Raw genomic sequence first — 6597 nt, 5'->3', positions numbered from 1 at the left:
GGAAGAGACAATATTATAATCCACTTAATAAAATGGAAGAGCTTATGAACAATAGCGTGACCAACATTTGTCTAGGGCTGCGAAGTGTAATTCCCAGACATTATCTCATCAATCCCCACACCCACCCCGTGAGTTAGGAGTTCCTTTCGGCACCTTCCTGTATACCCGTGGAAGCAGGTCCAGAGAGGGTCCAGAATGAAAAGTCCACGGTCACTGGCTCTAAATCCAGCGTTCCTTCTCCTGCCACTTGGTAGACTTTGGCCACTGGGGGGTGGTCCCAGATGCAGCCAAGAAACTGCCTCTCCCTGCAGTAGTTGGCAGGTAAGAATGCCACTAGTGTCCCAGGGGATGCAAGGTTATGTTCAAGTTAGAACTGGTTATTTGGAGTTAAAATCACTCACCATTTAGCTCTGAGCAAAATTGTGTAGCCATGCTTCCCTGGCAACCCCCTGAGATTTTTCTCTCTCTTCCAGGGTGTTCTATAACCTGGTCCTAGGCAGAGGTGATGGAGGAAAATCTGAAGTTCTGGAACACATTTATGTATTCAGGAACTTACTGAGTTATACTTACTAAGGGCGGCTGGGCCACTTGATGGCTGTGACCTCAAAGCTCTTCCAGCCTAGGAGAGCCCTAAATGCTGACAGTCAAACCTAGCCTAGGCCTCCCTGGAGCCAGTCAGGGAACAAGGTGACTTCCCAACTCTAACCCAGCCAGAGGTCCAGCAATGCTTTAACCTGAATGTCCCTCTCTAGCCAGATGCAGGGGAACAGCCTTGGTATGACCCTAGTGGGTGTGAAACTATTCTCATCTCTTACATTTTGTTTCAAATCAGAAAACTTGGCTCAGAGGGCCTGGCCAGTTTCCATTCCCCCCCCCCCCTCCTTACCTTTGCCCTTCATCTGCCCTTCATCCAGTTATTCAACTGTAGATTTAGAGTACACTCTATAGTCCTGGGGCTCTAATGATAAACCAAGCCAGAATGGCTCTAGTCCAGAATCTAGAAGCTTCCATTTCCTTTTAGGTGTCCTAGTTTCCTGATGTAATAGCCCAAAAGTCATTAGAGGCAGTGGCTGGCTCAACAGTGCACCAGCCATATGATTGATTTAGAGCAATCTGTTCTCTGGGCCTCAGTTTCCTCACCTGTCAAATGTTTTGGATGTTAAAACTGGTTCTTCCTACTTCAGGGGGTTCCTGGAACTTCTGTATGTTAATGCCTAGGGCTGTAGGAAGGTGAACCTTTGTCAGCCATGTGTATTCCACCTCAAGAACTTCTAGGTAAAATATCTGGAAAGAGGCCTGTCCACACTCTTCATCTTGCCCTTGGAGGATTTCCTCCTGGTGTGGCCAGCCCAGCACCTCTGTTCTGCACTGAGGGACGTGGCAACAGTGACAGCCTTGGACCCCAGAGCTAGAATCAGACTAGAGCAAAGTTAGGCTGCCTCCTCCTCTCTCCTTAAGGGACTTTCCCTCCCCAATCAGGGTGGTGCTGAAGCTTGGAGGAGTTGGATTTATTTGGGGCTTTAAATTTTTTGTTTTGGTCAATTTGGAAAGAAAAGAGGCAATCACCTCTTCTTTAAAAAAACAAAAAAACTAGGCAGGAAGTGTGCTGGGCTGAGTGGCAGGGACTAAGGATGTAATTACAGGTTTTGTTCAGCATTTTCATGTAATTAAATCCAAAGGAAAGCGAGCCTCACTCAATGAGGCTTCTTGGATGCCAGGTAAACCGGCGTGCGTGTTTGGGGGGGTCGGTTGAGGGCGGGGGGGGGGGGGTGTGCTCTCTTGTGTGTGCGCGCGCGCACGTGCTTGCGCCCTGGGGTACAGAGAAGCGGCAGGAGATGAGACTGGGATTTGCTTTGCAGGCTGAGAAGTGGGTTTCTCGCCCTTATTAATATTCTTGCATCCCTTTTCCAAAAGGTAGCCTATTATTCATCTTTGATTCGGTTCCGCCGCACTCTCCTCGGTACCATAGCCCACCAGCCGTGCGCAGCCTTCTCCACACTGATTTCCCTTCAACCGTGGACTGCCCCCCTCCCCACTTTTTCATATTGCTGCTTTCTGCCTGGTTGCCCGCACAATAAACCCTCTGCAAAATCCACAGCCAGTTTTCTTGCCTGCAGTTTCGATACCAGCGACTCCCAACGCGGCGAAACAGTCCTTGCTTTTGTTTTGAACATCTTCTGCCTTTCCCTGCTCGGTTTTTACAACACTTCATACCACCCCCACCCCGCCCCGCCCAGGACCCCCGGTGACTGCCTCGGTTTCCCCATTGCAGGCGTCTCTTTGCGCGCGAGCCGGGGCGGGGGGCTGCAAATCCCGGCGCGTTGGAAATGGGTCCAAAGCCTCCCTGCGCACGGCTCCTCTCCCCTCCCCTGCCTCCCCTCCCCCTCTGTGTCCCTCGGAGGTTTCCTGGACGTTGTGAACTGGCAGCAAGAATGGATCCACTGTCTGCTCACATTCTTAAGGGCAGGAAACCTGACCCACCCCAAAACCACGCGCTCCAAAAGAAGGACACTTGCATTTTCCGGGCGGGCGGGCCTCTGCTGGGGTGAGCAAGGCTGGCCTCAAGCGCCCCTTCCTCGCCACCTCCACACCCGCCCCCCCACGCCCGCAGAGTACCCCCCCCCCACTTACGCCCCCTTCACCTACCCTCCCCGAGAACAGATTGTTTATCAGAGCGGGCAGCCAAGAAACCTACTCCTGTTTCTGGCCTCTGCCAAAGATTAATCACACTTGGGAAATGCACAAAACTTGACTCTGCAGGGGCGGGGCGGGGAGGGGGAGGGACGGCGTAGTTAAAAGGAAAGACCAATAATTTTGACATTTCACAAGCTGACCAAATTGGTGCTACCTTTCCCCTCCTTTATTTTAGGAAGTCAACGCAGAGACCTGAATGATCGTTCATTCTCGCTCCCTCGACCTTCACCCCTATATGCGCCCCCCCCCTCTCTAGATCTGCCTGTTTGATGCTTTAACAGCACTGACTGGCTTTTAATTCTGATTAACATTCTCAGCTGGTGTGTATGTGTGCGCGCGCACGCGCTTGCGTGCCTGGGTGTGTGTGTGCGCGCGCGCGCGCGCGCGTGTGTGCGTGTGTGCGTGTGTGTGTGTGTGTGTGTGTGTGTGTTGGAAAGACATATTCACAAACCTGACCGCCTGACAAATCCCCCCTTTTCATCCTTCTCTTTGAAATGACATCAAGATGGACTGGGGAGAGGGGATGAAGAAAGGAGGTATGGAAAAAAAGGGGGGAACAATTTATGTGCTTTTCTAAGGCAGCTGGTAAAATTCCTAAGGGAGAACAAACACCAAAATTGACTGTCTCCGTGTGTTTTAGACCGGATCGTCAGGGTGGATCCCATCACGTCGGGCTCTGCACAGGACCTACATCCTGGAAGGCAGGGACATAACACAGAACAGCCCTGTGGTGGGGAGGGATCCTTCTGACAGAGGCAGGAGATAGGTATTTGCTCTCACCAGATTCCTTTCTATTGGGATTTTTTTTTCATTGCAAGATGAATTTAAAAAAAAAAAAAAACTGGGCTGATAAAGAAAAACCAAGGCTAGAAAACGCCCCATAAAACATGGCCCCCAAAGGGGAGGTGCAAAACCCATTTGATCCAAGATATAGATATCTCCACTCTGGGTCCCCCCCCCCTTTGCTTTACAACTCTGCAGACATCAGGTTAGCAAAAGGTAATAAATAGTCCTTGCACAGCGGGGTCTGGACTAGTGAAAACAGTTTACTGAAATTAATGGGCCTCGCTTGAACCAAAACCTCCACTTTGGAATTAATGCCAGACATAGTTTTCCTGAACGCTATCCAAGTGCCTAAGCGGCAGACAATTTTCTTTCTATTTGTGCTGGAAAATAAAGCTCCGGCCCTTGATCTCCGTACAGATTATAATTTTTTTTTTTTTTTTTAAACTCAGCACAGTAAACACTATGCCAATCTCTGCTAGCAGAAACCCAGTGCTCTGGGCTGTGCACGACACAAGTTATCTGGTAAACTTTCCATTCGAAAACCATCTCTGAGCTCCCTCCCCATCCGTGGCCTCAGCGCTTTCCCCAGGACACCCGAGAGATTCAAGGAAAGCTCCAGAAACAGGCTCATTCTCAATAACAACCTCTTCCCCAGGGCTCTTGGAAAGCCGGGGCCTGAGCAACGCAGCCCATGACCTCGGTTCCCACCCCACAGGAGGCTCCCCAGCACCCGACTGAAACCCGCCCCCGGTATCCAGGGTGTCTACAGTTCTGAGACTACTTTTAATTTTATTTTTATTAAGGTATGTGCAAGGCTGACAGGCACACACATACAGCCCACACACACATACACACCCAGTGGTGAGGGCAGGTCCAGCGCAGCCCGGGCTGTCCCGGCTGTCAGTGCCTAACCCTGACCCCCCCCCAGCCCCCCATTAATAAAAGCCCGCTAGTGGGCAGCCCGCGCTCTGGTTTTCATTGCACAGTCTGCACTGGTGACACAGGACATGTGGAAAATTTTGAGAGCACTGCGGTGAATGGCGTGGAGGGGGGAGCGCGCAGGGGGAGGGGAGGGGAGGGCAGGGCTGGAGGCGCAGGGGGGTGGGGGGGGAGCGAGTTACTTTTTAGCTTCCGCTAAGTACTTGGCAGCTCGCCAGGCCCGGAGGATGCTGGGAAGCGAATGCCTCCCCAGTATAAACTGCCAGCTTTAAGCAGCCCTGACAGTTCTGCTCCTTCCAAACTTGGCAGCCGTTCAAAGTGCTCTTTCATTTGAAATGCTGGAAGCCTGCCATGTGCAATGCAGATTTGCTGTGCCTGTGCGCAGAAGGAACTGATAAATGCCGTTGCAGTTGCCATGGGGACAGGAGGCTATCAGAATGGCCTTGTGATCCGCAGCCTCTCAGCGCGGCAGGCTCTCGCTCCTGCCCCTCCTCCCTCTAGTCACTGAGATGGTGAAATAAATGTTCTGGAAAAAGGTTAACCCTCCCTGCTCTGGTTCCGAAGCCGAGGGGAGGTTAACCTCTAAGCACTTGCAGGCTTGAAGGGCCAGCCAGGACCACAGGCCCACCCTGCCGTCCAGGGGTGGGTCACCCTGTCCCCAGCCCCCCCACCCAAACAATCATGCACACTCCCCAGCTTCCTGTTCCCTGGGGGTTTTCACAAAGCTGTGTTTTTAATAGAGCTTTTCAGCAAGCCCTAGTGTAAGTCTTTGAGTCATCAAAACCCGGATGTAAACACAGCAGCCCTGCATTCTGCACAGTTTGCGTGTATTTTATCTTTTTAATAATATTTAGCTGGCAACTTAAAACTGCAAGGATGCCAGATATTTTAGCCAGCCACTTACATCATGCAGCATCCATCTTAGGGAGAACGGCAGCTTGTCCTTTCCTGTTTTCTCTCTCTCTCTCTCTCTCTCTCTCTCTCTCTGTCTCTCTGCCCTGAGACTACAGGAAATCTGGGTCTCTCTGGAGCCATCTTACTGCAGCAGACAACCCAGACCCTTAGAACCCTGGGCTTGAGAATAAGCATGACATCATCACCTTGGGCAGCAACAACCACCATGTCTTCCTGTTGGAGACAGACACTGGGCGCTCCCAGATAAAGCAGGCCTGTGGCTTATGCTGTGGGTGAGGGTGACCAATCTGCACGGCAGGGCCCCCCATTTTGCTGGAGCTGCTATTTGAAACACAGTCAGATTCAATGTACAGAAACAAAACAGTATGTTCGATTTGGTACATGCTCAGGTCTATAATGCCAACTCTCCGGGTGGCCTGTTTAATGGGGGAAAAATGAATTACTCCATTCCAGCCAAGGCCTATGGAGGCCAAAGACGCTTAGTGATTTATTTACATTGAGCCAGTATTCCTTCTCACCCCAACTCGCTATTTCCTGAAGGTTTCCTAAACCTCAACCTTCCTTAACATCCCAGGAAGAGAACGTATTTTTCCTGTGACTTCCAATGTTTTCTGCTAAATATATTCAGCACACTGTTGATCTAGGGTTTCAGCTTTCAGACCTTTGTGTACTTTTAACACCTTGAGGCTGTTCCACTGAAAAATGGTGTATGTTTATTAAAGAGGACTTTGTGCCGGGCATGAAGGCAGTGGGAATTTCTGTGTGGGTCTGTGTGTATAATGAGGGGCTTCAGGATGGGATCCAAGGCAGAGATCTGTTCAGCTTTGAAGCCTTTGACAAAGCAGGCCCTACACAGCTCACAGGAGCCCCTGAGTGACAGGAATGTTGTCCCGAATGAGGTGTTCCTTCATACGTACACCGCTGTCCTGGAGGCTGGGACAGGGGACACCGAAAATGTCCCAGGTTCCCGGGACTGAGCTGCAGTTTCTTTTAACCCGTCTCTCTCGGTGTCAGCTAAGGATCAACGTGGCAATTCCGGCCAGGGCAATGCGCTCTTGCCTCGCTGGAATTTCCTGACTTGAGTAGCCCCTTCCAACAAATAAATTAATCAATAAAAGCCATCTGCTTCATCTTGCCGGCAGGCACAGAGCTGAAAGGGTAGTGTTCAACTCAATTTTTAGGACCAATTGGCCCTTGAGACATTTCGAGGTGGGTTTTGGCTTGGAATGAAACAGGAATTGGAGGCAGAAATCAGGTGATTCA

The sequence above is a fragment of the Talpa europaea genome (genome assembly GCF_964194135.1).
Source record: "Talpa europaea genome assembly, chromosome: 8".
Lineage (NCBI taxonomy): Eukaryota > Metazoa > Chordata > Mammalia > Eulipotyphla > Talpidae > Talpa > Talpa europaea.
This window is presented reverse-complemented; position numbering follows the sequence as displayed.